This window comes from Perognathus longimembris, chromosome 1 (genome assembly GCF_023159225.1).
Source record: "Perognathus longimembris pacificus isolate PPM17 chromosome 1, ASM2315922v1, whole genome shotgun sequence".
Lineage (NCBI taxonomy): Eukaryota > Metazoa > Chordata > Mammalia > Rodentia > Heteromyidae > Perognathus > Perognathus longimembris.
The window spans coordinates 80,859,747-80,866,625 of record NC_063161.1 but is presented as its reverse complement, the minus strand read 5'-3'; the positions used below and the strand labels follow the sequence as shown (position 1 = coordinate 80,866,625).

The window sequence follows — 6,879 nt, the reverse complement described above, 5'->3', positions numbered from 1 at the left end:
AGAGAAACGAACTCCAAGTTAAGGAAGTAAGTGGTTTATCACTGTTGTTGTTATTTTCAATGTGCCATGTGAAATTATGCCTTTTTCTTTTATCTTTCTTCCCCAGGGTTTTACCCCTGATGTCACTGTTACTGATTTTGGTACCCTGGGTATTGTATATATGTTTATTGGAACTAGGGAAGGGAAGGAGAACATCAAAATGGAGAGACAAAGGGTAAAAGGTGAACCAATGCAACAGCAATACTTACAAAACTATATGGTAAACCAACTGTACAACTCACGGGGGGGGGGTGGAGTTGGGGGAGGAGAGAAGGTGGGAGAAAAATGAGGGAGGAGGTAACAAGTTGGATAAGAAATGTATCCACTGCCTGACGTATGAAATTGTAACCCCTCTGTATATCACTTTGACGATAAATAAATTAATAAAAAATAATGAAGGTAGGTCAAGATTGTCTTCTTCCCCTACAGGCCAGCGGACTTAACATTGTTTGTTAGTGATCTCATATGTTAAACTGAGTTCAGAAATAGTATCCATTTCATAAGTTGGTTATGAGACAGCATATGTCACTTATTGAAAACATTCAGTGTGTGGTAAATTCTCAATCAGGATTAAAACTCAGAATCATCTCAAGGGACATCGTTTAAATAATATTCCATATTTCATTCCCAGAAAGAGGGTTCCTTAAGAAATTTGCATGGTGAAAACTCAACGCCAAGGCTACAGGTGAAGAAAGAAAGCCTTCGGCATTGGCTTCTTGGGGTGATACAGAGCCTTTCTAATCAGTAGAAAACAGGAGACTAATCTTCAGAAGACCTGGTGGCTGATCGATGGACTTCACTCCGGTGCACGCGTGGAGGAGAACTTCGGCGGGAGGCAGTGCGTGGCTCGCGCATGTGGGGGTGGTGGGAACACTAAGAGTGTGTGGAGAAGGCTGGGCCCTGCTGTGGTGAAGAGGGGCCTTTGCTCTGCTCTCCGGAGCCTCACGTGTGGGCTCCTCAGTATGGGACACTGGAGCCCAGCTCAAAGTCACCGGGGACACGCTCACACCAGGGTTGGGAGAGATCCTGGGGCGCCCTTGGCTTGACGAGAGGGTTGTCTTTCCCTCTCAATCTGGTCACCCCACCACCCCACCTGCTGCTCCCCCTCACCAGACGCCAAACCAAGACCAGCTGCCACAGTCTCGAACCCGCAGCCTCCCAAACTGCTTGGACCTCTTTCTTTCATCAATATTTATAAGCCTCTGGCATTTTGCTACAGTAACAAAACAGCAGATTGATATGACGTCCATGCTATCTGTTCTAGATGGCAGCTGTGATACACCTTAATTCTGAAGTTTGACATAGGATTTAGATAAATGCAACGACACGCACAGCAATTGTTTCCTGGGGAGCAGTCACCGGAAGCCGCACCTCTGCCGTGGGGTGAGCTTGTGCGTCACCTTGTTGGCTTGGTACTGCACGATGTGTGGGGTGAGCGCCGGCCCCAGCTTCACGTAGGCCCCGCGGTTGCTGCCCACTTCATAGTAGTTGGAGGCAGAAAAGATGGTTAATACCTGAATCAAAACAGAAGGGATGGCATTCACGCTCACCGAAAAATCCTCCCTCTTCTACCCCATATTGCCAGGTCCCCCTTGTACTCATCCATGGCTCCCTCCCTCCCTCCCTCTCCTCTCCTCTCCTCTCTCTATCCTGTTTTTTTTTTTTTTTCTTGCCAGCACTGTGCCTTGGACTCAGGGCCTGAGCACTGTCCCTGGCTTCTTTTTGCTCAAGGCTAGCACTTCACCTCTTGAGCCACAGCGCCACTTCTAGCCATTTGTCTATATATGTAGTGCTGAGGAATCGAACCCAGAGCTTCATGTATACAAGGCAAGCGCTCTACCATTAGGCCATATTCCCAGCCCAATTTCGAAGTTTTAAAAAGGCTACAAAAGCTGAGTGCTAGTGGCTCACACCTGTAATTCTTGCTACTCAGGAGGCCGAGATGAGGATTGTGGTTCAAAGCCAGTGGAGGCAAGAAAAACCTGTGAGACTCTTATCTCTAATGAACTACTCCAAAGCCCAAAACCAGAGCTATGGCTCAAATCGTAGAGTGCTGGCCTTGAGTACAAAAGCTCAGGGACAGCGCCCAGACCCAAAGTTCAAGCCCCAGGACCAGCAAAGAAAAAAAAAGTCAAGGATGATCACTTTCATAATAACACTTCTTTTAATTCAAGGTTTGCCAGGGTTCTTGGCCGGCGTGGGTGGTGAGAAGCTGAGGCCTCAGCTCATGGGCGTGGGGAGGTGAGATGTTCTCGGGGTCCCCGTGTGGAGGCCCGCCCACCTTGCGGTTGTGGCAGAATTCATAGCCTTCGGGTTTGCACTCGTGGGAGCGGATCAGGAGCTGCAGCTTGTACCTCTGCAGCAACCGCTCTGTCACGTCCGGCCCAAAGTAGCAGCCTCCTCCTCAGCCCGTGTTGGCCTTGCAGCCCTTCTGAGCCATGGGGTCACTCCACAGGACGTCCACCACCTGGAGAGACCAGGGTCCCGCAGGAAAGGACGGAGCAGAAGAGTACAGTTGGATACTAACACGTGGATGCCTTTCCGTGCATTGGGCCAGGCCCTGCGCGGCCACAGCTGCAACCTTAGCCGCTCAGGAGGCTTCTCTGAGCAGCGTGCTTTGAAGCCAGCCCAGGTAGATAAGTCTGTGAGACCTTGACCTCCAGTTGACTACCAAGAAGCTGCAAGTAGAGCTGCGACTTACTGGTAGAGCACTAGCCTTGAGTGAGAAGCTAGGGGACAGTGCCCAGGCCCTGAGTTCAAGCCCCAAGACCAGCACACACAGAAAAAAAAAAAAATATATATATATATATATATATATATATATATTCTAAATTGGTATTGAAGGCCAAATAGATAACTCAAAATTCTGAGAGAAGGTACCCTGATCTCTCTCTCTCTCTGTCTCTCTCTCCATCTGTCTCTCTCCCCCTCTCTCTCTCTGTCTCTCTCTCCCTCTCTCTCTCTTCCCAGCAAAGATGATCCTAAAGTAGGTGGATTGTAGTATGCGCAAGGCCAGAAACAAGACCTGATCTTAAGCACAGCCAACAAAAGCCAACAAAAGCCAACAAAAGCTCACGCTCGTAATCCTGGCTACTCAGGAGGCTGAGGTTGGAGGATCACAGTTGGAAGACAGCCCTGACAGGAAAGCCCACGAGACTTTTATTTCCAGTTACACACACACACACACACACACACACACACACACGAGGTGGAGAGGTTGCTCAAGTCCTAGAACACCAGCTAAGGGACAGTGCCCGGGTTCCGAGCTCACGTAATACATTTGTTACACACGCACACGCGTGCACACACGCACACACACAAAAGGGAAAGAAACAGCGCGTTAATAGCATCTCATTGTCTGTAGCTGACCTGCCCCTGGAAGCTCAACGGCAAAGCTGCTTTCCTGCCCTATGTGCAGCGTGGAGACCCTGCTCTGCAGGCCTATGGTCTGGGTTGTGCTAACCCCAGAGGGAGGGGGTAGGGAGACTCCCTAGAGCACGCCCCGAAGGCACCTGGAAGGGGGGTCGCCCTCCCGAGGGCAGCTGCGTGCTCAGTTCCCCCTCCCCCCCCACCCCGTCATGACCCACCTGCCTCCACTCCTCGCCCGTGGGCTCGGGGCGCTGAGCGGCCGCGGGCAGAGCCGCCTCCCTCCCCGCGACCAGGTCCACGGAGCGCCCAGGCCCCGCACAGGGGACCCTGCCGGAGCGGGCGGCCTTGGGGGGCTGCGGGGGGGCCGGGTGGGAGGGCGAGGGGGGGAGGGAGCGGCTCTGCAGGAGGAACCATGGCGTGGGCCTGGGCGCACAGCCTGGTGGCAGGCGGCCTCTCCTCTCCTCCGCCTGCTTCCCGCCGTCCCCGCTCACCTGCTGTCACAGGGTGGACACAATCTGCACGGGGCGAGAGAAGGGGGCTGCAGAGAAGGGGGGCTGCAGAGAAGGGGGGCTACAGGGAAGGGGGCTTCAGAGAAGGGGGCTGCAGGAAGGGGGGCTGCAGAGAAGGTGGCTGCAGAGAAGGGAGGCTGCAGGGAAGGGGCCAGGCCTTCGGAGCGCCTCGTCCACACCCAGCCACGCTCACCCAGCGAGGTCACACACTAGTGTTCTCTCTTCGCTTGGGACATGGCAGGGAGCACCCTGAGACACTCTCCCATCCCGTGACACTGCCACGCCACGCCACCAGACAAGACACTCCCAGCCCGTGACACTGCCACGCCACGCCAGCAGTCAGGACCAGCCGGCTCCTGTCCTCTGCCTGGACTCTTTGTGAACTGCCTCCCACGGGCTGTCGGCTACGACCTGTGGTGACTTAGAAACGCGTAAAGCCTGGGCCCTGGCCACAGAGAATTTGCTCAGCATTTTCTCTCTCAGGAGATCTTTAGAGCCAGGCACAGCCCTGGGGCCCGGCTTCTGCAGGCTGTGCTGAAGATCAGGTTGGGTTTCCAGGCTTGTCCACACTACAGGACCGTGAGGAAGCCGCAGCCTCCCTCGTCCCTCACCAGCCAGGCCTCCCTTCTCCCCGTGCTTCCACGGGAAGGCCCGGGAGGAGAGCGGGCTGTGGAGCCCCGGTTCACACCCCAGGGTTTCCGCTCCCTGCGGCTCACTGTGCCCACGATGCCAGGTAGACTCCAGAAGTGCACAAGACCCGCTTCTCAATCGTGTGTTCTCCTGACATCGCCGGCCTCCCACCCCTCCTGCCCAGGACGGGAGTCGTCCATTCCTGGGTCCGCTGTACATGCCACCCGTGTGTTAGTCATCAAGCCTGGGTTTCAGACAGGCTGTCAGTGTCACAATGCTTCATTCAGGGAGCCCTTAGTTTACTCAAGAAAAAAGCACAAGGTAGCCAGGCGCCGGTGGCTCATGCCTGTCATCCTAGCTACTCAGGAGGCTGAGATCTGAGGATCGCAGTTCAAAACCAACCCGGGTAGGAAAATCCATGAGACTCTTATCTCCAATGAGGCACCAAAAAAAAAAAACCAAAAAACCCAAAACTGGAAATAGTGCTGTGGCTCAAAGTGGTAGAGCACTAGCCTTGAGCAAAAGAGCTCAGGGACTGTGCCCAGGCCCAAGCCCCATGACAGACAACAAAAAACAAGAGGTATAAAAGATGTTCAGGGGGCATAAACCATGAAAGGAAGATTAAACGCCAATGCCACAGCGTGTGCAGAACACACAATACATGTGGGGTTTATGACTTTCACAGGGAGTCTCAGAGTGTATCCTTGACAGATAAGAGAGGACTACGGCATGTGGTAGGAAAGTAACAGGAAAAACCCAATTCTTGTTGCCAGAGAGGGCTTGCCCTTAATGGGAAATGCTACTGTTGCTATTATCTTACCTTCTGAGAAAGGGCAGGAGAGAGCAGAGGGAGGGAGAGGGCTTTCTCCAGACATAAACAAGAAGATATAATTATTGCCAAAAGAAATTAAATGTAGTCCTTCTCACTGAGACACAGTCGTTGTAGAGCTGGAACCAGATCAAGAATGTAGAGGAGCCTAGTGTGGTGGTACATGCCTGTAGTCCCAGACGGGGGAGAGAGAAGGACTGTAGTCCAGGGCTCATCTGAGACTTTATCTGAAAACCAAACGAAAACTAAAAGGGCTTGGTGGGGAGTGGCTATGGCTTAAAGGGTAGAGTGCTTGCTAGATGTGCTGAGACCTGAGTTCAATCCTTGATACCTCCCCACAAAAGAAAACAAAAGAATCTAGAATGAGTGCTGCTCGTCGGAAAGGCACAGGGCAGACGGGCAGGTGGCACTGAGCAAAAGCAGAAAGCAGTCCTGGCGTACCCGCGCGCTCAAGGTACAAACCCAGGGACAGTATGTGTTATTTGCTTAGTTTGACTTTTGGCCAATCTGATGGCTAGAAAAGCCTTTACATCTGATCAGACATTTCCTTGATCAGTAATGAGACTGGTAATCTTTCTTTTTTTTCTGTCATTCATAATTGAGTGGGTATCCACTGTTTACATTCACCATCCAGTTTTTCCCTATTTGATTGTCACTGACTTAAATTTTAATTGTGTTTGCTGTACATTCTAGGTATCAAACTTTGAATCTAATTCTCCAAATGTTTTCCTCTCCATCGGTCACATGGCTTTTAGCTTTGCTTAAGGTGACATTTTGATGAACAGAATTTTAAATATGGATGCAAACAGGGAAAGAAATGTTGGCAAGCCCAATGTAAGAACCCAGTGTTTACATTGGAGAGGGTGGCTGATGTCTGTAAGGACAGTTATTTGGGAGGCAGAGATGAGAGATCACAGTCTGAAGCTAATCTTTTTGCAGCAATGCAGGTTTTTCTAAGTGAAATGTGAGAAAAAAAATAACAGGTGAATGTCTACAGCTGGGTAGTCCAGGGTGAGGTACGTAATATTCCTGTGCTTGTGTGGATATTAATACTTGGCTGTTCAGGAGTTTGGGAGATAGAATTTCACATTTTTCTTTTTCCAATACTGTTTTCCTTCTCCAAGTCCTGGCATGTCTCTATTGGAATCAACTGAGAGCAGGATTGCATACTACTGAGCCCCCAGACTTACCAGAGTGAAAAGCTGCTGCTCTCAAGAGGTGATACACATGTCTTTCCAGCCCTATACATAGTGACATCATACTGAGTGCTGGGAATGGCCCATGAGGGACCATGGGTACCATGGAAATAGTCAAACATTACAAACCAAGGCCTCTTTCCCTTGGTGAGCAGGTTCTTAAACACAAGCAGACCCACAGGGACCGCAGCATCAGCCTGCAGAGCTGTGGGTCTTACAAATGAACAGCTCCAGTTGAGAAATTATGTCTTTTATGAACCTGAATTCCACCACTGTAACACTGTTGTGACTGTGCTTCTAGAACAGA

At 51.2% G+C, this 6,879-nt stretch overlaps 1 long non-coding RNA gene across 1 annotated transcript in view; it reads right to left on the bottom strand.

Annotated features, from left to right (window-relative positions):
- Positions 1 to 1,202: 1,202 nt before the first annotated feature.
- The window catches only part of LOC125355247, a 29,336-nt gene continuing 23,659 nt past the window's right edge, over positions 1,203 to 6,879 (bottom strand). Inside the window, exon 4 of the long non-coding RNA XR_007211626.1 lies at positions 1,203 to 1,218. This is a non-coding gene — a long non-coding RNA (uncharacterized LOC125355247). The remainder of the gene's footprint in view (positions 1,219 to 6,879) is intronic.